The 26,536-nt window shown below is 45.5% G+C and overlaps 1 protein-coding gene across 1 annotated transcript in view; it reads left to right on the top strand.

The window, feature by feature from the left end:
- The window catches only part of LOC140702678 (Ig lambda-1 chain V regions MOPC 104E/RPC20/J558/S104), a 255,235-nt gene that overhangs the window by 61,987 nt on the left and 166,712 nt on the right, over nt 1-26,536 (top strand). The window lies entirely within an intron of this gene.

Raw genomic sequence — 26,536 nt, forward strand, 5'->3', positions numbered from 1 at the left:
AACGTCGTCAAGCGAGGCACCACTGTAGTATTAAGAAGGCTCCACATGCAGCTGCAAAAGCACTGAGAATCCTGCAAAACAAACCACTACCTAAGAAACCAGAGATTTATGGGAGAGAACCAGATGATGAGAATCTCAAAAAATCTGAAATAAACCAAGTGGTTGAGATAGCACTTTAAAGGAAGTTGCCTGATAATTTGGAGGTGACCCGGGAAAGTGGTCCCCCTCATATGGAGAGCTTTGTGACAAAAATACCTGTGGGTGGGTTAATGGGTAAGGGTGAAGGCAAGAGCAAGGAGTTTTCAAAGAGGGCAGCCATAAGGAGAAATTGGGGAGGCTGCCTTCCCTTCCCACAGTTGAGAAAGCAAAGCCAGCAATAAAAAGAAAACATATTGCATGCTTTTGAACCGCTAGGTTGGCAGGAGCTGGGACAAGCGAGGGGGGCTCACTCCGTCGCGTGGATTCGATCTTACGACTGCTGGTCTTCTGACCTTGCAGCACAGAGGCTTCTGCGGTTTAACCTGCAGCGCCACCACGTCCCTATAATGTAAAAGTAATGTAATGTAATTCGTATTAATGTAAGTTTAGGAAGAGTTTTGGAGTTTGGGTGGGAGAGTGGTGGTTGAGAGGAATAAAGGAGAATGTTTGTTAAGAGTTAACAACATTGCTTATTCAATCAACATATGTAACAATAAACAATTTCTATTGGGTTCTTTTTAAATGACATATGGCCTGGACATCTATCATTAATAATAGGTAATGTTGATGTAATCAACTGGTGGGAGCTGAGGGGCATGTAGCGTGAGCTCTTAGTTTGGTGAAACAAGCAGGGGCCACATGAGAATTGAGACAGGTGGGACATCATAATGGATGCAAAAGAGCCTGTTTTCTGTTTCCACAGAGCCAGGGCGGCTGTTTTTACTTCTGAGTGCAACGTTTGCATTGATGAGCCCTTCTATATTGGCACTGGGAGGTTCGTACGGGAAATGTACAGGCAAGTTCGTACGGGAAACGTACAGGCATTTGTTCGGCTGGAAGCATCTGCCTCAGAGGGATCTGTGGAACTCTTCAGCGCTATAGTTCTTTGGCCAGCAGCAGCTCCTTGCGTGGAGCCCAAATTTGAGATAAAGGGAGGGGCCTTGTGATCCTCCAGAGGTGGGGCAGCCAAAGGTTGGGAGAGGGATTAGAAGAGTTTCTGGGCTATCGGATGCTGGAAATAGGCAGAAAGGGAATTCAGGTGAGCAAGTCCAGAATGCACATAAAACCCGGGAAGTGAAGTAGTATGGCAACTCATAGCTGGGGAAAAGACATGATGGGGTGGCTGGCAGGTGGCAAAATACAGCCGTCAGCAGCTGTCACTGTCCTTTTCTGGGGCTCTCGTTCTGCATGACTTTACTTCTACGCACACACAATAGAATGGAAGGCTCACTCCTCCACTTCCGCCAGGGTTTGTCCAGGAAGAAGGCTGCAAAGTCCTGGTGCTAGTGCTTAGTTTCCTGTTGTGCTCAAACACACCCACCCCACAGGTGTCTCCCAAGCCTGCTCCCCTTATCCTCGGCTCTTGAGTGTGTCAGTCTCACAGAAGTGCAACACACGTGCAAGCACTTTATGCAGGACCAGGAAGATCTGGTGCAACCTGGGAAAACTCTTAACTTCTTGTCGTTATGTGCCACTTGCCCTGAGATCAATCTCCTCCATGAGAAAGCACCATGTACAACCATCATGACCCATTAAAACATGAGGTGTGGGGTTTAGTGGTTCTTATTATTTATTTACATACTGTAAGTAATATACATATATACATGCCTGTTTGTTTCTCTTCTTCAGTCATTCCCATCAAAATCATGAATCAAAACCCACCCTTTTCCTGCGTAGGTCCTGGGGTGAGATTCTACGCTGGTTTTGCCCATGAAAATAAACATCCGTGGCTAGTTTGTGCCCACCCGAGGGACTCCTGCACAGACAGAAATAAGCTTGACTCTCTTCACTTCTGTGGATGAAACAGATTAAGGCTTGTTCACATCACTTTCCATAGTCCATATTTTTAATTCTGGAATCGAGAAAGTTCTTTGGCTGCTTTGATCGACTGGCCATTTCTGTTTCAACTCTTGGATGCAATTCAATATTAACAGTGTGATTCTCTGATTGTCTCCCTTCTGTTGATCCTGTGATAGTGTTAATGTAGGCCAATCCTCAAATAAGACTTCCAGACTACAAAAGGCCTTAATGGGATCCCACTGGAAAATGTCCTTTATTTTTGTGTCTCATCAGTCTTTAGCTAAGGCTTCATGCTCAACCTAATCAAAGCATGAGCTTCACACATTGCTACTTCAACAAAAGGAAGCAAACATTTAAAGAAGAGCCCATGTATGCAAATCTACTAGCACAGGTTTTTCTAGAACAGCCTATAATACTTAAGACAGTGATGACATTCTTGCCAGATGCTTTGAGCTGAAGATTCATTTGCATGGAGGGGGATCTTCAGCTCCAGAGGATTAAAGAAAAGAAGGGGAGCAATCCCAATCAGTTGCCTTTTGCCTTCGGAAAGTCAATGCTGGTTTAGAGACATCACCATGACTGGGCTTCTGCTATTGCTGGCATTTCTCACCTACTGCTCAGGTAAGTCTGCAGAGTGAGCTTGCATTAGATAAGAAGAGAAGATCTCTGTGTTCTTCAGAGCGATATCATGCTTTACAGTTCTGCAAAAGCTCAGGATATCAAAGTTCTTGTGTTTGTGTTTTCCTTTTTCTTCAAGGTGTTGGTTCTCAGCCAACATGGATTCAACCTGCCTCGCATTCTGTGTCCCAGGGACAAACGGCTAAACTCTCCTGTACTGTGCCTGACACCAAATACAGTATTTCATGGTATCAGCAAAAACCTGGACAGAGCCCTCGCTTTGTGGTCTACAGCACTAGCACAAGGGGAGAAGGGATTCCAGATCGGTTCACTGGTTCCCAGACGGGCAACATTGGCTATTTAACCATCACCAATTCCCAGTTTGATGACAAAGCCTATTATTACTGTGCTCGATGGGACAGCAGTGGTAGCACGTTGCACTGTGGTGCAATCTAATGGGGAAGTGTGACAAGAACCTCCTTGGAGGAGGAGAGGAGATTTTAAAAAGAGCTTACACAATAGAACATAATTTGATTTCTGTATGTGGAGATGATTGAATCATATTGCTGGCCTTCCTACTCCGTCCTGTGAGGGACAACTACCCTCACAAATCCAGCTACACAATCTGGATCACAAGAAAAATCTGTTTAGAGACCAAAGAGTTGCCTTCAGAAACGTGAGACATTCTTGCTGTGGCAATTCCACATAGTATATAATTTAGGTATGTGTTGGTCTGTATGTTGAGAGACTGGATGTTGAATGGCCATGGGCTGAGGAAGATCATTGTGGACTTTAAACGAAAAAACCTTAAAACAGGTTCTTCCGATAGCAATCTGTTTAAGGTGTGCTGCAAGGGCAGAGTAAAATTGTCCCCTTATGAATTACAGTGGTGCCTCGCATTAGAACGTTAATTCGCTCCAGCGAAATCGCTGTAGAACGAAAACGCTGTAATGCGATTTTAAAAAGTCCATGGAAATGCATTATAACCAGATTAATGCATTCCTAGGGGCTTGAAACTCACCGTCCAGTGAAGATCCTCCATAGCGCCACCATTTTCACTGCCTGTGCAGAGAGGAATCCGTGCAAAAACACAGCGGGCGACCATTTTGTTTACCTGGCGGCCATTTTGAAACCATCGATCAGCTGTTAAAAAATCATTGCTTTGTGATGATCGGTTCCCGAAGCAGGGAACTGATCATCACAAAGCGAAATTCCGCCATAGGGAACATCATTTTGTGATCGCTTTTGCGATAGCAAAACATCAATGCCAAGCAATTTCATCATCAAACAGAGCGCCCGTCTTGCGGGGCACCACTGTACTTTATGGCTGATCCCCCCCCTCCCCCTGGATCCTGCCACTAACCTAAATCGTGTTAACATCCAAAGAAATAGGAGACATAGACATTAAGCAACATGTTGTTGCTTTGCTGTCCTGTCCTTCTTCTCTCCATTGGTACACACCACCACACCAGAGGCTGGTGACAAACTAGAACACAATATCCAGCCAGGAGATCACATCCTGATCCAAAAATGGAATGATTGGACACTCCAGGAGAGATAGATTGGTCCAAGGAGAACTTTGATAACCACTCACAGAGGAGTTAAAGTAGACGGGAGGGAGAAGTGGATTCATCACAGCCGAGTGAAGAAAGCCCCCACCCCAAAATCAACGATGAGACCGGCAGAGAGGCGAACTATCAGCAGGCTTCAGATTTATCCATGGAAGAAGATCTACCCAGTTCAGATAGCGCCCCCACCAGTTGCTGTTGCCAACAGAAGAGTTTTGACTATTTCAGAACTCCTCCGTGCAGTGATTCATCTTCTCCACATTGCTGCCCCAGGAGGAGATAATAGTTTCTTAAAGGCAAACACAGAGCTTTGCAGTGATGAGGTCTGCCTGTTACCTTGACTATCACACTATGGGGGTTCCCTTGCATTTCCTGGCAATTCCTGTTGGAACTTTTCGTTACACCACAGAACACTCAAAGCACTTGACAGAAATCTGAGAGAAAGGTTGCATTTTGTGACAGAATTTCAATGGTGCCAATATTTTTGACCATGACTGTAACTTAGAAGGCTGTGAATGGCTTGGGACCTTGCTACATACCTGTCAGAACACCTTCTTCCTAGTTCTGCTACCCATCTTACCTGGTCTTCTCAGGCCTTACAGCTGAGAAGCATTTAGGACATCTACAAGAAACTGGACTGTCTTAGAACTGGCTCCTTCCGTTGGGAAATATGCCAGCCCCACTCCCTTCGGACCTTTAAGAAGCTCCTGGAGATGGAGCTTTTCAGGGAAGCTTTTGGGGAGGCCTTCCTTAGTTAAAGGAGGGAAGAGGAGGGAAAAGGAAAGAGAAAGAAATTAAAATAACACCTTAAAGTTGTTGTTCATTTTACTGTAATTTATCCTGCTGTATTGGATGTACTGTTAGTTACATTGCTTTTTGTACATTAATCTGATTTTTTTAAAATCATATATTATTATATGTTCACTGATGTAAATAGCCCATGTAAATAGTTGATGGGCACTATAATAAATGAACGAATGAACAAATGAACAAATGAACGTGGTTACTAGCTAAGTTTCTAATTTTCTCCATGCCACCCAGAAAAGGGAAACACACGTTCACACCAGCACTCAGCCTGCTCAGAGTTCTTTCTCTGCAGCAGAAAAAAGGGAGGTTGAGGGCCCTTCTTGCGTAAATACTTTACTTCTGGCTTCCTCTTCAAAGTCACTTGGCTGCTGTTCTCTCCCTTTATTAGACAGAGGGATCCCTCACATTGCCTCCCCCCCAATGCCAACCACCTGGCAGTACATCCTCTCATGGAAACCTTGCATTTGCATGTATTCGCGAAGGCTTTCACAGCCGGGATCTAATGGTTGTTGTGGGTTTTTCAGGCTTCTTGGCTCAAGCCTACCCGGAGCACAGTTTGCTGTCCTCTGAAGATGCCGGCCACAGAGACTGGCGAAACGTTAGGAAGAACCACCTTCAGAACACAGCCAAGAAGCCCCAAAAACCCACAACAACCACTTGCATTTGCACTTCAATTTGGAGATAAACCATAGCAAAAACTCTTTGTCAGATCCCCTAACTCTTTACTTCAGGTTGCCCATCACTGTTGTCCACAACACCCCAAAATCGCTTCATGGTCCTTCAAGTAGGGGTATTCAACATTCCCATCCTCATCTTTGCTAAAGGAGAAACCTAGATAACTGAAGCATTGACCCGTTTGTTCACACAACAGAGCCCAAAGTTTCCTCCCACATTACACTGAGGAAGCCACGTAGAAGCGAGTCCCACTGAGCAATGCTGCCCAAGCAATAAAGGTAAAGGTTCTCCTTGCCATTTAGTCTAGTTGTGTCCAACTCTAGGGGCAGAGCTCATCTTGTTTTCAAGCCGTAGAACCAGCGTTTGTCTGAAGACAGTTTCCGTTGTCACGTGGCCAGCGTGACTAGACACGGAACACCGTTTTTACTTCCCCACCAAGGTGGTACCTATTTATCTACTCGCGTTTGCATGCTTTTGAACTGCTTCGGTTGGCGAGGAGCTGGGACAAAGCGACGGGAGCTCACTCTGTTGCATGGATTCGATCTTACGACTGCTGGTCTTTTGACCCTGCAGTACAGAGGCTTCTGTGGTTTAGCCTGCAGCTCCACCACGCCCCAGCAATAGCAGTTGACATTTCTGTGCACTCAACTTCCCTGCTTGGAAGCAGGACAGGTCAGAGATATAAAACATCATGTATTTTGCTGATCAGGTGGGAAAAGAGACACTCCAGGGCAGCCAAGCAAGTTCAGAAATGGCTCTAGGAGATTACGTCTCCTTCTCATTGTGTACAGTTTCACTGAGGACTTTGAAGGTCTGCTAATTCATCCTTGATCCCCCAAGGCACTTTTCTGGGGTTGGAGGATTGAAAGAAGGCTAACACATTCTCTTTAGGCTCCTGGTCTCATACAGCTATCTTTCATTTTCTTATACAGTGGTGACCCACATAGCGACAATAATCCGTTCCGAAAAAATCGTCGCTATATGGATTCGTCGCTATGCGGAACAAAAAAGCCCATAGGGATGCATTAAAACACGTTTAATGCATTCCTATGGGCAAGAAACTCACCATTATGCGAAAATCCTCCATACAGCCACCATTTTCGCTGCCCAGTAAGCGAGGAAAGGGTGCGAAAACACTGCGGGCGGCCATTTTTTTACCTGGTGGCCATTTTGGAACCGCCAATCAGCTGTTAGAAAAAACATCACTGTGCGAATATCGGTAAGCGAAACAGCTTACCGATCGTCGCAAAGCGATGTTTTACCATTTAAAACATCGCAATGTGATCGCATTAGCGATCGCAAAAAACGCGTCACTATGCGGATTCGTCATTAAATGAGGCACCCGTTACGCGGGACACCACTGTATGTCTTTAGCAATGCTTGGGAAATTCATTTGTTGGACTAGAAATCACAGAAACAGCCAGACACCAAGGACCACAAACAGGTTGTAAAGATTTCTAAATCTGATTCTTACACACAGTATTCCCAAAATATGTCAAATGTTATGTGGATTTGTTCTTATGTGCTGTCAAGTCACCTCTGACCCATGGCAACCTTATGAATGAACAATCTCCAAAACCTCCTGTAAGTTGTTTGTATCTTTTCTGTTACCTGATGGTATCTTACGAATAACAAATGAATTGTATCAAGCTTGGAAAATTCATATCAGAAAATTTCTAAAACTGTTTGTAAATACTCTTAAGGAGTACATTTAAAAAGTAATTAGAAAATTCTATTTCTAGCTATAGTGGAGTATTTTTGCTCCTTCAAGGATAGACTTGCCTGCCTTTGTAACTTATTGTATGAAACTAAATTACTCCTCTTGAGAGTCCCTTGGATTGCAAGGAGAACAAACCTATCCATTCTAAGGACAGATCCTGAAGCTGAGGCTCCAATACTTTTGCCATCTCATGAGAAGAGAGGACTCCCTGGAAAAGACCCTGATGTTGAGAAAGTGTGAAGGCAAGAGGAGAAAGAGACAACAGAGGATGAGATGGCTGGACAGGGTCACCGAAGCGACCAACCTGAATTTGACCAAACTTCGGGGGGCAGCAGAAAACAGGAGGGCCTGGCGTGCTCTGGTCCATGGGGGTCACGAAGAGTTGGACAGGACTTAATGATTAAACAACAACAAAAATTGTTCGTTCTGAGCTCTGCTTCTTTGTGATTTCTGCTTTACAAGGTATGGCCAGCAGGTGAAGCCATTGGCCCACAAAACCACCAATTTTCTGCTTAGGGACACGTTGATATGCTGGCTGCACCAAAGGCAAAGCAATGGGTGAAACACTGGCCTGATTTCAGCTTTTCCCTTCATCTCGGCAGGTGAGAAGCTGCACGTTGTCAAAGGTTTTTTATACCCCTTCCTTGCTTCCTTCCTTGAAGAGGGAGATGGAGGAGAGCACATTTCCTCTCTCCTTTTCATTCAGCCTCTTCATTCACCAGACCAGGACATTTTACAAAACACCTGGAGAAATCTAAGGAATTAAAAATGCTTTGACCACATGTTTTTAGGCCAGTTTCCTAAGAAGTAGGGTTTGAGCTCGGATGGAGACACTTCAGTGCTGGAGCACTTGATTTGCAAGCAGTATCTTCAATGGCACCAGGATCTGTCCACAACATTCCCAAGGGAGGCTTGGGAAGGAAACCCTAGAGAGATACCATCAGGGGCTGAGAAGAGAACCAAACATTATATTTATTTATTTATTTATTTGTTCGATTTATATCCCGCCCATCTGGTATATTCTACCATATGTACATCACAGACTTAATTCTGTACATCTTATCCCCTTGCATATTGAAAAACATGCTCACAAAGAGTTTCATTTCTGAAAGGGATTAAAAACATGTCATTTCTCTCCCTTTGGAAAAATAACGTTGGCCTTCTGTGTGTATGATCCTGCCTGTCATGGGTCCCTTTTAAACTTGTTGCTGTGGGTTGTCCAGTCACTTCTGGTCTTCCCTAACTGAGTTTTGAGACGGGGGGTGGCCTCCTGCAGAGAAGAGTGGGTGCCTCCCCCCACAGCTAAGGTGACAGGCAATGGGAACGCCGAAAGCGATTCATAATCACATCACGGGCACATGATTATAAAGTGTATTTAAAACAAAATGACGCAACAGCAGTTCTTACGGCCTGTGGGACTGAGCCCTGAGATGCTGAAGGGATGGTTCCCCATTGCCCCCACCCCAGTGGGTTTCCATGGCTAAGCAGGGATTTGAAATCAAGTCTCATAACAGCAACACTCCATCCACTGCACTGTAGCCTTATCCAGGTGTAGCCATCCTGGTTTTTCCTAGATGTGAGGAAGGGAGGATCTAGCCGATCCCTTTTTCCATTCTGAGAAGTTGTCTGTAGCTGAAAGGTTTGTGTTTACATGTTGGATCTCCATTTGAGTAGGGTTCTTATGCTGTATGTGTGGAAGAAGTATGGGAAGGAACCCCACTTTTCCCCATAGAGAATGGAAATGGATCAGATAGGTGCTCCCTGGCTCACTTGCTGGATCAAGGTTTCCCTGCTGCGTCTTCTTGACAGTGGCTGGACTGCGTGATCCATAGGGCCTTTTCCACAGTTGCATTTCTAAGATTATAAGATTAAGGTATGTGGTGGCACTGTGGGCTAAACTGCAGAAGCCTGTGCTGCATGGTCAGAAGACCAGCAGTCGTAAGATCGAATCCACGCGATGGAGTGAGCGCCCGTCGCTTTGTCCCAGCTCCTCACCAACCTAGCGGTTCGAAAGCATGCAAATGTGAGTAGATAAATAGGGACCACCTCGGTGGGAAGGTAACAGCGTTCCGTGTCTAAGTCGCACTGGCCATGTGACCACGGAAGATTGTCTTCGGACAAAACGCTGGCTCTATGGCTTGGAAACGGGGATGAGCACCGCCCCCTAGAGTTGAACACGACTGGACAAAAATTGTCAAGGGGAACCTTTACCTTTTAAAGATTAAGGTATGTGAATAAAACCTCATTAGAGCTCTCACAACATAGGAAAACCATGGATCCTGATACTAAATTGTGCATGCTGAAGAATGAAGGCCAACTCTCTGGAAACGTGTGTACCTTAATTCCTAATACAGTATACTGAGGTACACAATATATGTACCCAAGTCCTATTGACCTCATTGTGGACTAACCCAATGTAAATGTGTGTCCAGTGTGTGACTGCAATCCTAGTGAGTGATCTTTTCCATGTGAGAGTTGTCAATGGGTCATTTGATCTGAGGCCCCGATCCAAGAGTCTCCTTCCTTTCTTGGCTCCTTCTTGTGTGTTTTGGAGGAAGTGATGCTCTGGGTTGCTTTATAGAGGTAGCATTTCCCTCACAAGGGGTGGAGTCTGATGCAATGTCACTTGAGGGGAGGCCCTTGGTTCCTCTTTAAGGAGGGGGCCAGAGAGCCCTCCACAGACTGAGCAGACCACCTCACTCACCATGGAGGGTGCCTCTGGATTCCTCCCCATGGCCTGCAGCCTGGCCTTCCTCCTGGTCTCCACCTGCCCCTCAGGTAATCAAGGCAGCCCAAACTCCAAGACTCACATTGGTGCTGAGATTTAGCAACTGACAAAAGGTTGTACTGCAAATACATCCCTGTTGATTCTCCTGGACCTCTCAGCGGCTTTCGACACCATCGACCATGGTGTCCTTCTGGACAGACTGGCTGGGAATTGGAGGCACTGTTTTACAGTGGTTCCGTTCCTACCTGGCTGATCGAGTCCAGAAGGTGGTGCTGGGGGACAGTAGCTCTGACCCATGGCGGTTGCGTCATGGGGTTCCTCAGGGCTCTATACTGTCCCCCATGCTGTTCAATATCTACATGAAACCGCTGGGGGAGGTCGTTAGGAGGTTTGGGCTGAGGAGTCAGCAATATGCTGACGACACCCAGCTCTACCTCTCTTTCTCTACCAATCCAGGTGTGGCAGTCACCGTTCTGAACTCGTGCCTGGACTCGATAATGGTCTGGATGAGGGTCAATAAACTGAGGCTCAATCCAGACAAGTCTGAAGTGCTGCTGGTAGGTGCCCCGCCAGATAGGTTAAAGGGCCATCTCCCTACCTTAGACGGGATCACACTCCCCCTAAAGGATAGGGTCCGCAGCTTGGGGGTGCTCCTTGACCCCAGTCTGACCTTGGAAGCCCAGGTGGACTCGGTGTCCAGGGGTGCCTTCTTACAGCTGCGGAGAATATATCAACTTCGCCCTTACCTGGATGAGCGGAGCCTGGCAGCAGTCACTCATGCACTGGTAACAACCAGACTGGATTACTGCAATGCGCTATACGTGGGGCAGCCTTTGAAGACGGTCCGACGACTGCAACTGGCACAGAACCGGGCTGCGCGGCTGGTAAGTGGTGCCGCCGCACGGACTCATATCACGCCGGTTCTGAAAAATTTACACTGGCTGCCGGTTGCTGCTCGGGCCCAATTCAAAGTGCTTACTTTGACATATAAAGCCCTAAACGGCTTAGGACCTGGTTACCTAAAGGACCGCCTTCTTCCATATGTGCCTGCCCGTCCTTTAAGATCAGGCCAGGAGGCCCTTCTGAAGGTGCCATCCCTGAAAGAGGTGAAGGGGATGGCATGTCGGAATAGGGCCTTTTCGGTTGTTGCCCCCCAACTTTGGAACACCCTCCCTAGAGAGATCCGCCTGGCTCCGACACTCTTGGCCTTTCGGCGCCAGGCAAAGACCTTTCTGTTCACCCAGCATTTTAATTAATTAATTAATTTTAATGTTTTAATTGTTTTAAGAAATATTTTAATATATGGTATTTTATACTGTTTCTTAAAATGTTTTTAATGTTTTTAGGTTTTAATGTTGTACGCCGCCCAGAAGCCACTGGCAATGGTGCGGCTAAAAAATATTGTAAATAAATAAATAAATATATATATATATATTTATACATACATCATTTTTTTTTTATCTTGTGGCTTTTATCTGTGCACAGGTTCCTCCTCACAGTCGGTGCTGACTCAGAGTCCCTCTGCATCCTTTTCCGCAGGGGACACAGTGCGCCTCTCCTGTGCCTTGTCTTCTGGCAACATCGGTGGCTACAGGGTTGGCTGGTACCAGCAGAAATCAGACAAGGCCATTCGGTTTCTATACCACTATCATACCACTAGCAGCCAGGGCAGAGGGTCTGGGATCCCCGAGAGATTCAGCGTCTCTCCAGATGCCTCCAAAAACCTGTGGAATTTAGTGATCACAGGAGCGCGAGCTGAAGATGAGGCTACTTATTACTGTGGCACTTGGCACAGCAGCATGTATCACAGTGGCTAATTCTGATGGGGAACTGAGACAAAAACCTTTAGGAAAACACTAAATAAAGTCTACTGTCAGACCAACCCCACTCCATACACACCTGCAGTTAGGACCAGTTCACACATAGTTATGACTGATCACCTGGATGCATGTTGCTGCTATTGTTGTTGTTATGTGCCATTAAGTGGCCCCCAACTGATGGTGACCATATCAATGAGCACCATATGCTTAGGGAGTCAGTCCATCTCATATTTGGCCTTCCTCTTTTCCTGCTGCCCTCCATCTTATCCAGCCTTACAGTGGTGCCTCGCATAGCAATCACTCCGTTTAGCGACAAAATCACTTTGCAATGTTTCCTATGGGGGAATTTCCCTTTGTAATGATTGGGTCCCTGCTTCTGGAACCGAGCATCGCAAAGTGACGATTTTAAAACAGCTGATTGGCGGTTTCAAAATGGCTGCTGGGTAAACAAAATGGCAGCCTGCTGTTTTCTGGGATGGATTCCTCACTTAAGAGGCACCAGAAATGGCTGCGCTATGGAGGATCTTCACTGAACGGTGAGTTTTAAGCCCATAGGAATGCATTAATCGCGTTTTAATGCGCTTCTATGGGCTTTTTTATTTCACATTGCGACATTTTCATTCTGCAGCGATTTTTGCAGAATGAAGTAACGTCGCAATGCGAGGCACCACTGTACTGTCTTTTCCAGAGAATCCTGCCTTCTCATGATGCACCTCGGTTTCAATATTTTTGTTTCCAGAGATAGTTCAGACTTGATTGGATCTAGGGTTCACTTGTTCATTTTTCTGGCAATCTGGGCTATACAAAAAGTTCTTCTGCAACGCCACATTTCAAACAAATGATCCCCCCCCCGGCAGCTTTCTTCACGGTCCAGCTTTCATGCTCATTCACATTGATCAGAGCTATGTGGCAGAGTGGTTAAACTGCAGTACTGCAATCAAGACTCTGCTCACAACCTCAATTCAGTCCCAACAGGCTCAGATAACTGGCTCAAGATTGACTCAGTCTTCCATTCTTCCGAAGTTGGTAAAATGAGTACCCATTGAGAGCCCTATTTGGGTTGCTGTAAGTCGGTTTCAACTTGACAGAACATAACAAGAATATTATCAGTCTGTTCATTAGATTATTTAGTTCATTAACCATGTCAGGAAGAACCAATTAGACAGCTAATCATATCACTTGAAACGTAGAAATATGAGTTACAAGCTTTATAAATGAACAGTTTTTAGCATTATTTAATTTTCCAATCTTATTTATGTATATTGATCTTAATTAGCATAGTGATAACAAAATAGGTAGATACATAGATTCTTGTGTGGCCAATGAGCAGAAAACATATTTGCATGAAACAGCTGCTCTGTGACCCTGGGATATTTAAGGAAGGAAATCAAGGCCCCGAGCTAGTGACTTTTGTGAGCGAGCACAACGTCTCCATGGATCTCACCATGGTCCAGGGGCTGCTTCTCCTTGTCCTTCTTAGTTCCTGCTCAGGTAAGGTCATGCAGAACAAACATTACACTCTCCCCTTACACACCTGCTTGCATTTTATGTCTTTATCGTAAGAGCCTTTTCTGTAGTTCTTGAAGGCATAGACAGTGTATCTAAATCACGTGGGGTTTGTTTTTGTTTCTCCACCTTCCAAGCGGTCAGTTCACAGGCAAGCGTGACTCAGCCTGCCTCTGCCTCTGTGTCTCTGGGACAAACAGTGAAACTTTCCTGCACCAGAAGCAGTGGCGATAGCTGGAACCCCTTCCACTGGCATCAGCAGAAATCTGGAGAAGCCCTTCGCTTTGTGCTGTACGGTTCCAGCATCCAGGGAGAAGGGATCCCGGATCGATTCACTGGCTCAGCCTCAGGGAACACTGGATATTTAACAATCACTGATGTCCAGGCTGGAGATGAGGGAGTTTATTACTGTGGTGCTTGGTACGGTGCTGGGTTTCACAGTGGCACAACCGAATGGGGAACTGAGACAAAAAAACTTCCCTCTTCTCTCTAGGGAAGAGAAACAGAATCACAACACATGCTCCAGTACCTCCGACTTCCACCTCAGGACTGTCCCCCTTTATGTCTCCTACATTGTCAGTGTGTTGTAGATCAGTGGTCCTCAACCTTGGGCCTCCAGGTGTTCTTGGACTTCAACTCCTGTTACTTTTTCAAGCAAATCTCCCATGGCCTGGACTATGTTTCTCTCTCCTTTTCTCTACCCAAGGGGAAAGTGAACAGAATGGGCAATTTTCAAAGAGGTATCCATGTTAGTCTGTGCCTCAAATGAAAGAAAAATAGAAAACAAAGAAGACAAACACACTGTGGCACCTTGAAGACTAATTGCTCTGTTTTCATGTGATCTTTGGTGGTCAAGTCCACTTCCTCAGACATAAGAGTGGGACAACATGGCAAATATTTATACATTTTACATGGTCCTGAAACAAAGAGACTATGTGTTTCCTAGGCATGAGTTGTTGATAAGATGGCATTTCACATTTGGCATGACCTTTGAGACCACTGTTGATGTTCAGTTCTCCTCCCAGGAAGCAATTTTCTGTAATCAATGACATAAGATTGGTGACTAAATTCATCTCAGGCTACAGATAGCAAGCAGGAACAACAACAATCTCTAATCACCAATGGGGCTTGTAAAGTGGCATTGATTAGTTAGGAAGGGAATATAGCCGAGGAGATACAACACAATTATTGCAGTGTCTTACATTTGATAATGGCCTAAGAAACCTTGACTTACATTGAGTCCAATGAGATGGGCTTTAAACATATATATTTTATCTCAGTTATTTCTCTCTCTCTGGAATCTTGCCCTGTCATTTTTCTTCTCCAGAATGGCAACTTTCAGATATTTTGCAGAATGTCAGATCAAGTAAAATGATTTGAAATAGATTTCTGCCATCCCTGATGTCTGCTCTGTACGCTTTCACTATTTTGCACAGAGATTATCATGTTTGTCCTATAGAGGGTGCAGAGGGGTATTATTGTCAAAAGATGGTATAGATAACATTGGCAGAAGAACAGGTAAAAATGTCCTTGATGTTGTGTTTGACATTGTTAGGTTCAGTAAGCATGTTTCCAGAATAAATGTTAGAGCACACAGCAGGCATCTTGGTTTGTAGTAGGGTGTAGTTTTTTTCTCTGTGTAGTCTTCTCATATGTGTCTTCCTGTTCCCGGAACCAAATCTAGAAACACTAGATAGAAACACTCTTACACACATAGATCTGCGTGCATATCATGATCATCATCATATTAGAACTATGGAGCTGAAATGTACCCTGTGGATCATAAAGAAAAGAAGAAAAGAAGGAGAGATTGATCTACTTCACATGGGAGGGGGAACACCTTAGAATATATTCAGAGAGGTAATTGCAGAAGGTGCAGAATCTTTATCAGGGTAACTCTGTAAATAAACCCTCAAGGGGAGAATCTCAGCAGTGACAAACACCAGCTTTTGAGTTTGCCTCGAGGTCTATCAAGGTCCTCAGGGCTCTTAGGAAGGTGTTCAAGGATTCAACCTTTTGAGCCAAAGATCTCAGCTCTCACGCATTTCAGAGGAACACCTGAGGGTTGATTCGTATCAAAGATTGGCAAACGTAGTGTGCATAAAGCCTCAAATAATGTGGTTTGCAGATTTGTGGAAAGACTATGGAAGGTCCTGATGTGGTGTGTGGCCCAAAAAGTGGCGGAGCTTCTACTTTGAGCCCCATCTTCTTCTCTGGCCTTCTTTATGTGATGCTGAGCTCTCCCTCCATGGCTGTTGCCAGGCTGAATGGGGGTGACGGATCCCAATAGTTCTTCAAGAAGCCCTTCCTGGAGGATACTCAGGGCTGCCCCATTTCTTTTTGATGTGATGTCAAAAATTTCCGCAAGAGACAGAATGGTCTGTGGTGGCCAATGAGTGGAAGATCAATTTGCATAAAGGGGTCATTTTCCAGTTCTGTGTATTTTTAAGGAAGGAGCAAAACAAGATGCCAGGCAGAGTTTTCAGCTTCAGTAATTGAGACGTTCTTTTGACTCATCAGGATGGCCTGGCTTCTGCTTTTCTTTACATTTCTCGGTTCCTTTGCAGGTAACCAAGCGGAGAGATAACTTTATGAGAAGTTAAAGGCCAAGATAGAATTTAACAGAAGTGTAGCAGATTGCATATATTTACACTCAAGATTATCAGGTATAATTTTGCCTCCTCTCTTTGTTTTTTGTCAAGGTGTCGATTCACAGCCAACACTGACTCAGCCTGCCTCCCAGTTGGTGTCTCCTGGACAAACAACGACCCTTAACTGCTTGAAAGGCAGTGGCAGCTGGAACAGCGATGTCCACTGGATTCAACAGAAACCTGGGCAGGCCCCTCGCTTTGTGCACTGCAACGGCTGCAGCAGAGGACCAGGGATCCCCTACCGGTTCACTGCCTCCGCTTTAAGGAACACTGGGTCTCTCACCATCACCGATGTTGAGGCTGGAGACGAGGCTGTTTATTACTGCCATGTCTGGTCTAGCACTGCTAGCGTGGTCCACGGTGGTACAGCCTGATGGGGAACTGAGACAAAAACCTCCAGACTTCCTGTTTAGAAAGAAGACAGTTTAAAACTTGATGCACTTCATTGCCTCTTAATGGGACGTTTCTTTTTTTCACAAAAGGGCAACGTTCTCAAGCAGATCAGACTTGCTGTTCATAAAATAATGGTCCCCAGTACTATGGCATCCATTCCTGCATGGCAAAATGGAGGCTTCCAATCATGATAGAGCTCTTTCTTCCCCCACAAACAGAAGCAGCTTTCCTTTGGTGTCCAGTTGCAATTCACTATAAAGTGGGTGACCTTATGCTTGTGTTCTGCTCGTGGGCTTCCTGCGGGGGCAACTGGTTGTTCACTGTAGCAACTGAAATACTCGGCTGGTATGCCTTTGGACTAATCCAGCAGGACCTTCTTCTGTTCTCTTGTCCCAATAACTGGGTAGAATTTGGGGTTGGACTTTCTTCCCTTCTTCAACACATGCAGTGGCTGAGACCAAACTTCAGCGCTCTATCCCTCTTTCAAGAGCCTGGCAGGATGGCACCAGTGTAACCTTCTGCCCATGACCATTTCCCATTCCATGGGAATATATCTGAGACTCCTTCAGCATTTCCTGAGGTGCTGCCAGGCAGCCAGAAAAGACAACATGGAACTACTCCAGTTCAAAACAACAAGCCTTCTTTCAAGGTGGCATAGAACCTATTGAGATAGAATTGCCACGAAAGACATGGTTTCTATGTGGAAATGACCTGTTTTTGTTAATCCACGGAGTTCTTGCCAGTGTGGGAACTTTGCACGAACGGAGTAACATTTCCTGCCCCTTTGGTGAGCGAGGATTGGAACTGGGCTTCTCCCATCCTCATCTGAAAAGAAAAGCCAATTGATGATTGATACCCTACGCTAGTTGGAGCTTAAAGGTACCCCTGCTTCTGCCTTTGATCTGCAGGGGGAGCTGTTGGCCTCTGTCTGGTAGATGGAGGCTGAAGGATTGGCCTCTGCCCCTGGAAGGGTTGGAGGAAGTGGGCGAGGACTGGAGGGCCCCTTTCCTTGTCCTGTAAAGCAGTGGTCCCCAACCTCGGGCCTCGAGATGTTCTTGGACTTCAACTCCCAGAAATCCTGGCCAGCAGAGGTGGTGGTGAAGGCTTCTGGGAATTGTAGTTCAAGAACATCTGGAGGCCCAAGGTTGGGGATCACTGCTGTAAAGTCTCCCAAGATCAGTGAAGCTCTCCAGTTGTCCCATGCCTTTCTGGAGATCCCTTGAGTTCAGGGTCACCACATAGTGAATACTCTTGATTCCAAATACTGCTCTTGTTATCTTGAATTCTAAACATGGTACAATGGAATTCCATTTCCTAACAATCTGTTGGACATTTAGTCCCCCTGATATATAAACTTAATCAGCTTTAATCCAGTCTCATCTCCAGTCTCCTCAGCTGGCTCTTGGCCAATGCATGAGTGGTCCCAGAGCTTTTCGCTACCCTGTTTGCTTGCTTGCTTGCTTCTTTTATATGCTGCCTTTCTCCAGCTGATACTTGTCAGTAAGGCCATTTGTGTATTTAGTCCACGGACCATGTCACTTTTCCAAAAAGATGGAAAGGAAGAAGAGGTGAGATAATTACAGCTAATGCTTGAACTCTCAATGGAAGTGACCAGCTTCATAAATGGGCATTTTCCTAACATTATTTAATTTTCCTACCGTTTTTATACACATTTGTCTTCACTGGCATGGTGATAACAAGAAAAAGTACATATGTAAGTTATTACGTGTCCAATGGGCAGAGACCACATCTGCATGAAACAGCCGTTCTGTGGTCCTGGAGCATTTGAAGAAAGAGATGAGGACCCCACCCAGATCTTCCTGAAGCAAAGTCAGACACCAGCAGAGAGCTCGCCATGGCCTGGGCTCTGCTGTTCCTTGTTCTTCTCAGCTTCTTCTTAGGTTATGATGTGCAGAGCGAGCTTCCCACTTTGCTGCTTCACACTGGTTTTTATTATGTATTTGCTTCACAAACCTAACATTTTGTGGCATTTCAGAGCATAGAAAATGTGTGGAACTCATGGTTTTTTGCTTTTGCGTCTTCCCAAGGTATCCGTTCACAGCCAACAGTGACCCAGGCTGCCTCCGCCTCTGTGTCTCTTGCGACAAACAGTATCACCAGAACCGTGAACTATCAAACTGGCCACTAGATTGTGCCAGAGATCATGCTATATGTATATTCTTCACTAACAAGTATTCATAGCACAGTCTCTGACCCCCTGTAGTGTTTGATTCCGATAATACATGTGAAAATATTTTTTTTAATTTTTTTCTTTTAATATTTTTAATATTTTCAGACTGTGGTTATGTGAAGCTGCAGATACTGATCACATGGATATGGGAGTCCTACTGTGATTTCCATTCTAAAGGAAATCAAACCTGAGTGCTCACTGGGAGGACAGATCCTGAAGTTGAGGCTCCAGTACTTTGGCCATCTCTTGAGAAGAGAAGACTCCCTGGAAAAGACCTTGATGTTGGGAAAGTGTGAAGGCAAGAGGAGAAGGGGATGACAGAGGACGAGATGGCTGGACAGTGTCATCTAAGCGACCAACATGAATTTGACCCAACTCTGGGAGGCAGTGGAAGGCAGGAGGGCCTGGCGTGCTCTGGTCCATGGGGTCATGAAGAGCCGGACACGACTAAGTGACTAAACAACAACTGTGTTTGCTAAACCTGAAATGGAAAGACCTTCATCTGTGCTGCGCAGTGAAGCTTGAAGTTCTTCTGGGTAGATTTGTCCTTCTGGCCCTTTCTGCTCACTCAGGCAGAGAGAGCAACACAGTTTTGGCCCAACAAGTGCACACCAGAAAGAACTAGACTCTGCTTGTGTGTCTTCCCATAATCATCCTTCCCTTGCAGGGTTAAATCTTGAAAGAGTTGATGCCCCTCCCTCCATCTCCAACTCACTTGGCCTGCCTTTGACAGGAGGGTGAGGGGCATGGCTTTTCAGGAGGCATCCACTTCAGATGGCTGCCATGTGGATCTTTGCAGATCATCACTCTCCATCAATCCAATGTCTAGTTTTATTTATTTTTAGTAAAGAGTGCAACGCTCACTTAACGATTGCCCTTGTCATGGATTAGCCAGGATGGCCCAGAACAGCCTGAAACAATCTTCTATTTGGATTGAAGTCTGCAGCAAAGAGGACTGGAGTTAGGGAATCAGGCCAGATGTTTAGTGCTAGCAAGAGGAAGCTGGCATCTGAGAACACCACTGTATGTGAAGGCGCTGGCATGGCATGGGTCACCTACTCCTAGGAACATCACACTAAGTGAAACATAGCAAAGGTGGTTCAGATCCACTGCCACTGCCCTTTAACATGGATGTTTGCCCTCCAGCTTGCTGAGGACCAGCCCTACCAGTGGGCAGTGTGAGGCAGCCCCTTCCACCGGCAGACCTTCAGGGGTGTGGAATTCCTCAGTGTGAGCTTCCCATCCAACGAGCAAGTGGCTGATTAGCATGAAGGGTCTCTTCTCAGACTTTGGGTCTTTAAAGGAGAGACTGGAAGAGGGAGGACAGAGGCCTTTCTGCCCCTAGAAACTGGGTCAGAAAACCATGGGATGGCCTGACCTTTTGGTAGGATTACTGACTGTCAATCCAGTCTGCTTTTTAACCTTTAACCTGCTCTTTTCTTTTTCTGAGCTTGCTTACAGCCTAATACAGTGGTGCCTTGCTTAACGATGATAACGTTCCAGAAAAATCGCCGTTAAATGAAAACATTGTAAAGCGGAAAAAAACCCATTGAAACGCGTTGAAACCCCGTTCAATGCGTTCCAATGGGGTAAAAACTCACTGTCCAGCGAAGATCCTCCATACGGTGGCCATTTTCGCTGCCTGTATAGCGAGGAATCTGTCCCTAAACACAGCGGGGAGCCATTTTAATTACCCGGTGGCCATTTTGAAACCGCCAATCAGCTGGTAGAAAACCATTGTTTTGTGAAGAATCGGTTCCTGAAGCAGGGAACTGATCGCCACAAAGCGAAATTCCCCTATTTAGACCATCGTTTTGCGATCGCAATTGCGATCACAAACCTATCATCATAAAGCGAATTCGTCATAATGTGGGGCAATCGTAAAGCTAGGCACCACTGCATAATGAAAACCGATTGGAGTTTTCATGTGAACCAAATTGTCATTCTATTAACAGCATTTTGGTTACACAAAGGATACTCATGCGTGTGGTTACAATTTGGATCTTATACTTCAGGGAACTAATCATCAAACCAACTGCTTCAGCCAACTGCTCAACATAACTCTCTTTTCTCTCCTCTTCTTACTTTCAAATATATCTTCCGTTGGCGCCATCTGATTGGTTCTCATCTCAGTCGCCCATCAGCCAATCAGGAACCAGTCCGATGTTGCTGGGTAAACTTCATCACTGCTATGGAATCATCACTCTGACCATCAGTCCAGTTGGAAAATGTGTAACGGTACTTCTCTTATGCTGCCCAAACCACTTTCTCTACACCATCCTTCACTCTTGTAAGATTTCTAGTTTAACAGTTCATTTAATTTTACTGTAAAATCAAATAAGCTCTAATTCATCTCCCCTGCCCCCTCAGTTCACCTTAACTCAGGCAGAATCAGCATCCACATCTCTGGGACCTGCCACTGGGTGGGGGAATACCTGCTTTGCAAGTAGCCGTCAAGGCCCCAGGATCCGTCCCCAACATCCTTGAAGAAAACTGGGATCAGGTCCCTCTCGGAAGCCCTGCAGAGATGCAAATAGTGGCTGAGAGGAGAACCAAACCATACACATTGGAGATCCAGTTCTGGCCACTTATCTCTTTCAGCTGATAGAACAGACTCACGAAGGTGTTCAAACCTATCATGAAAATACCCAAAACCTTGGTATCTGAATATACACTGGGTAGCTGACTGGCAAAATGACAGGGGGAAAAATCAGAGTGATCGTTTGATTTCCACAATCAAAGTTGCATGAATTTGTTAATTCTAGAGTGTTACTCTGGACTGATATGACCAACATCAGGGCCCTTTTAATAATTGCAACATTTACAGTATTTACTTGATAGATAGAAATATTGTTTACACATATACGAGCATACAGTATATGCCTGCATATTGTCATCATCATTATCATTGATAACTCTAGAGCTTTAAGGGTCTCTGTGGACTGGAAATAAAGGAAGAAAAAAGTAGAGATTGATCTACCTTGCATAGGGTAACCCCCCCCCCAAAAAAAACCCCACAAACTCTTATAATGTATTTAAAAGAATAGAGTGAATAGCCCAAAGATGCAGAATCTTTATCCAGTTCACTGTGTAAGGAATCCTAAGTGGGAGAATCTCAGCTGGGACAAACAGCGGCTTTTGAGGTTTCCTGGAGACCTGTCAAGGTCCTTGGGACTTTCTACAAGAGACTAGGATGGTCTGTGGTGGCCAAGGAGTGGAAGATCAATTTGCATGAAGGGGCCATTTTCCAGTTCTGTGTATTTTTAATAAAGGAGCAGGAAAGGTGCCAGGCAGTGTTTTCGGCTTCAGACTTTGAGACATTCTCTCGACTATTCAGTAATGGCCTGGCTTCTGCTTTTCTTTCCACTCCTCAGTTCCTTGGCAGGTAACCAAGTGAAGAGATAACTATATGTCAATTTAAAATTCAAGATAGGAAATAACTGTAATGTGTCTCAATCATATGAATGTAATAGTTTGCAGATATTCTAGCTCAGAGCACCAGGTGTAATTTTACTTTGCTTTTTGTCAAGGTGTCTTTGCTTTTTGTCTTTGCTTTTTGTCAAGGTGTCTATTCACAGCCAACACTGACTCAACCTGCCTCCCAATCGGTGCCTCCAAGACAAACAACAACCCTTAACTGCTTGAAAGGCAGTGGCAGCTGGAACAGCGATGTTCACTGGATTCAACAGAAACCTGGGCAACCACCTCGTTTTGTGCATTGCAACGGCTGCAGCAGCAGGGGATCAGGGATTCCCGACCGCTTCACTGCCTCTGCTTCAGGAAACTCGGGATCTCTCACCATCACCAACGTTGAGGATGGAGACGAGGCCGTTTATTACTGTGTTGTCTGGTCTAGCACTGCTAGCATGTTCCACGGTGGTGCAGCCTGATGGGGAACTGAGACAAAAACCTTCAGTCCTCTTCTTGAGAGACAGGAAAACTATTTCTGTCTTCAAGTGGTGTTTTTATTTTTGGTAAGAAGACAAATCTCTCAACCTTTTAAAGATTTTCAGTTGGTCAAAAATTGTCCCTAATTGCCCTCCCAGCCTGGAAGTAACGAGGTGAGACACAGATGGTTGGGCCACAACTTTATTAACTATTTAAATCGTATCCCCCCAAATACAAGGGGGGCTACCGTAGTGTGATAGTCCCTAATGTCCGGATAATCCTAGATTTCTGGATGCTTCCTAGAGCAGGGTAAGCTCCTATTACTGAATGGCACTGTCCTTTGAACAGCACGCCTTCAGTTGCTCTGTGAAATGTTACCCCCCCCAACCAACTCATCCCATTGAGCCTCATGACCCTAAATGGGCAGCTGGCAGGGAGATCCTTCCATATAAGACACCTCTCACCTGATATTCAATAGGCTTGACCTGCCTGCAAGATGTCCTAAGTTTTGGTACCCCGTGCCAACATGAACCCACCCCTACTTTTTCCATCACACTACCCGCCATGGCTAGGGGCTATATATATGCCCTGAGCCCACCACCCAAGCTGAAAATCTCAACTTTAAGGCACTTTGTATGTCCTTAAGAAAGAGGCCTACGCCCAACTTTGATAAGTGAACACCATCGTTCCTATACAGTTCAGGCCGGTGATTTGAAATCTCGGGATGCGGAACCACAGACCCCCAACCTAGCTCTCATGCCTCGGAAAATTTCACGATTCACACCACACCGTGACCCATCAATCCTACCAGGCTTGCAGTCAGCTCAGCAAGCCTGATGTGGGATCATATTGGACCACATAAGCTTCATTGAAGGAAACACATCCTTCAGTACCTGGAGGTCCTGGATGACCTGCAGAATCAAAGACTTGCCTGTTCTCATTGTCAGGTCGTTACCACCCAAATGAACAACAAAAATATCAGGGGGTGTAAACTCGATGCTCGGGAATGCAAGCTCCAACAGCTTGTGCCACAGCATACTCCTTTTTCCCTTCCATTCAAGCCCCCAAACCTAAATGACGCCCCCATGCAGTCTTCACAGCATGTTTCGCTGCCCAGTGAATATAGCTGTGACCATACACAGCCATTTGCAGCCACAAAGAAGCAGCCCTGGGTTCTGAAAAAGAATTTTTTCCCTCAGGAAAGCCCTGCCTGAGGTAATGACTCTAAACACAAAGTTGAGGTGACCCACCACCTCCTGGAACTCTCTCAATGTAACGCATTGCCGCTGCAGCAGGCTCTGGATTCGTATCCGCAGATCAGAAAGTTTGCTCTCTGAACCTACTGGATTGCTGGATGGTATCCAGTTCAATCCCCAGAAAGGTGAGAGGAGTGGACTGGCCCTCAGATTTTTCCTCCGCCAAAGGAACACCCAGGTCCTTCGTGAGGAATTGAAACATTCCATGAGGAACTCGCTTTGACCAGATCCTGGTTTCCCACAAAATAAAAAATCATCCAAATAATGGACAACATGGGAAAGTTCTGCCCTGCGCTTTAGTGCCCACTCCAAAAATGAGCTAAAGCGTTCAAAGGCCACACAGGACACCAAGCACCCCATGGGCATCGCCTTGTCCATATAGAAAGGACCTTCAAATTGAAAACCTAGCAATTCAAAATCATCTGGATGAAGTCTCAGCAAATGGAAAACTGACTAAATGTCATCCTTCGCCAGCACCGCCCCATTGCCACAGCACCTTACCATCCAGATTGCAGCATCAAAAGATGCCTAACTGTACACATCTCCTGGTGAATCATGTTGTTTACAGATTCACCAGCGGGGAAAGATAAATGGTGTATAAGCCGAAATTCTCCTGGAGACTTTTTTTGGACCACTCCCAAAGGGGAAATGCGTAAAGTTGGCACCTGCAAAAGGTCCAACTACTCTCCCTTCAGCTGCCTCCTCCTGAATCTTTCTCCTAACTACATCTTCCATACCCTTGAGAGATTTTAAATTGGATGCCGAAGTGGCACACCTAACACCCTGAAACGGAATCCTAAAACCCACCTTTAAACCATTCAACACATAACCCGCCGCCTCTTTGTCCAGGTATTGCAGGAAACACTCAGCTAGTACCAATAAGTTAATTGGACTAGGGGCCTTTTGCAGGATTGGCCGCTCCTGCTGCAGGCTTCTTTGGCCCACCACTGTCCCTTCCACTACCAGCCCCCGGGCAACCTCTGAAGCATGACATGGAACTGTGATTGCCCCCACATATGAAACACTGGTCCCAGTATCTGCATGGTTTATGGTTACAGAAACCTTTTGTATTAAATTTCCAGCAAACCAGGCGGGGTTGAACCCCCTGGCCCACTGCAACATGGGAAGCAGTAACGGAAGTGGCTTTCTGCATTATTTGCCCACTCTCAAATCGCTCGCCTGATATGGGGCTGGGAGAGTAGCTGGACCTTTTGCAGAATGTGAGTCTCCATCATGACCAGACAGCAAAACGGCCATGTTGGTGTGATTAGGAGGGGAAGGAGCGATAGAACTGGACTTTACACAGTGACAAATCTCTCTTGCAATCTAAGGCAAGAATTTCACCATCACTCTCCATTCACAGGGCTGGGTATCTGTGTGAGCTTGCTGACCTCGTACAGTCAGTTACTCGTGCAGTTTGTCCTTCATACCATTTGTAGACTCATCTGTGCAGTACTTACAACACCATGGAGCTTGTAGTGAAGAATCTGAAGGTGCTGTTTGTTGTCTAACCTTAAATTCCTAGAGGGTTCATTTGAGCAATCCAGGAATCCTCTGTTTGCTTTTTTCTCATCAGGAATCTGTGATCCTGTGTGAGTTTTAGATACTGAAATGTTTCTTCCGTCCCTCTTCTCCTTCAGTCCTGGCTGTGATGGGATGTCTGAGTTGCTCTCGCCTCCCAGATGTTCTGCCCCTCCCTCCACACGCACGCAGGATGCTTGCATAATAGAAGCTGAGCATGAATAATCAGACAAATGGCCACAAAAAAAAACCAGCCAAAACAATCCTACCCTTTTTTGTCTTTCATGCACAGAAATGAGACCTATCCAGTGCTAAGTATGCACCAAAGAGTGTTCATCCTCATCTCCTTAACCCCATTCAGGAAAACTTTGTGAATCCCCAAATATGGCAGAGGAAGCGTGAACAAATTTATTATTCCCACCAAGGGCATTTTGATTTTTTTTAAAAAATTAGTCTTCCTTTATTCCTAATTGTAACGGCCTCCTTTCACCTCACAAACGAAGGTCGCTACGTCACCACACTTCTACACTTCCGGTAGTCTGCCACCAACCATTCCCTGAATTGAGTCACACAGACTGGAATGGATTTAAAAATAAAAGAACTAAATGTTTATTGATTGGTACACATGGATTGGTAAAACACAAATATCATGTAATCAGGTAACGAAAGGCTCAAGCTTATACAGACTCTCCACACGTGTTCACACAGAACCCAACTCCTGCTCTATGCCACATCAAACTCTCACTTTCTATATATACAACACAGCTCCTCCCCCTGATGTCCCGCCCTCCGACCACCATTGGATGACATCTTTCCCTCCAAACCCTTGAAGGACAGGTGACATCAGAGCTGACTGTAACACTAATATTTGAAATCCTGGCTTGCGTTGGCTAAGAGGAAAATGTGCTGGAGTGCCAGCCTTGCTCTCTGTCTTGGGTTTGGAATAGTCACCAGTAACACCTTCTGATGTTAAAAAGTATTGGCCAATGATTTGCATTTCTGGATCTTATTCATCTGTCATTTCCTGGCCAAAGGAATGAACATTTTCATGGCATTACTTACCTTCTTAATGCAAACATTTCCAGTGCTCCCTTGTGTGCCAATAAGAAATCTCATCAGATAGATAGGCTCTTGCAGGACCAGTGGGCACAGGAGAAATTTGCATGAAAGGGTTGTTCTGCGGTTCTGGAGCATTT

Source organism: Pogona vitticeps, chromosome 14 (assembly GCF_051106095.1).
Source record: "Pogona vitticeps strain Pit_001003342236 chromosome 14, PviZW2.1, whole genome shotgun sequence".
Taxonomy (NCBI): domain Eukaryota; kingdom Metazoa; phylum Chordata; class Lepidosauria; order Squamata; family Agamidae; genus Pogona; species Pogona vitticeps.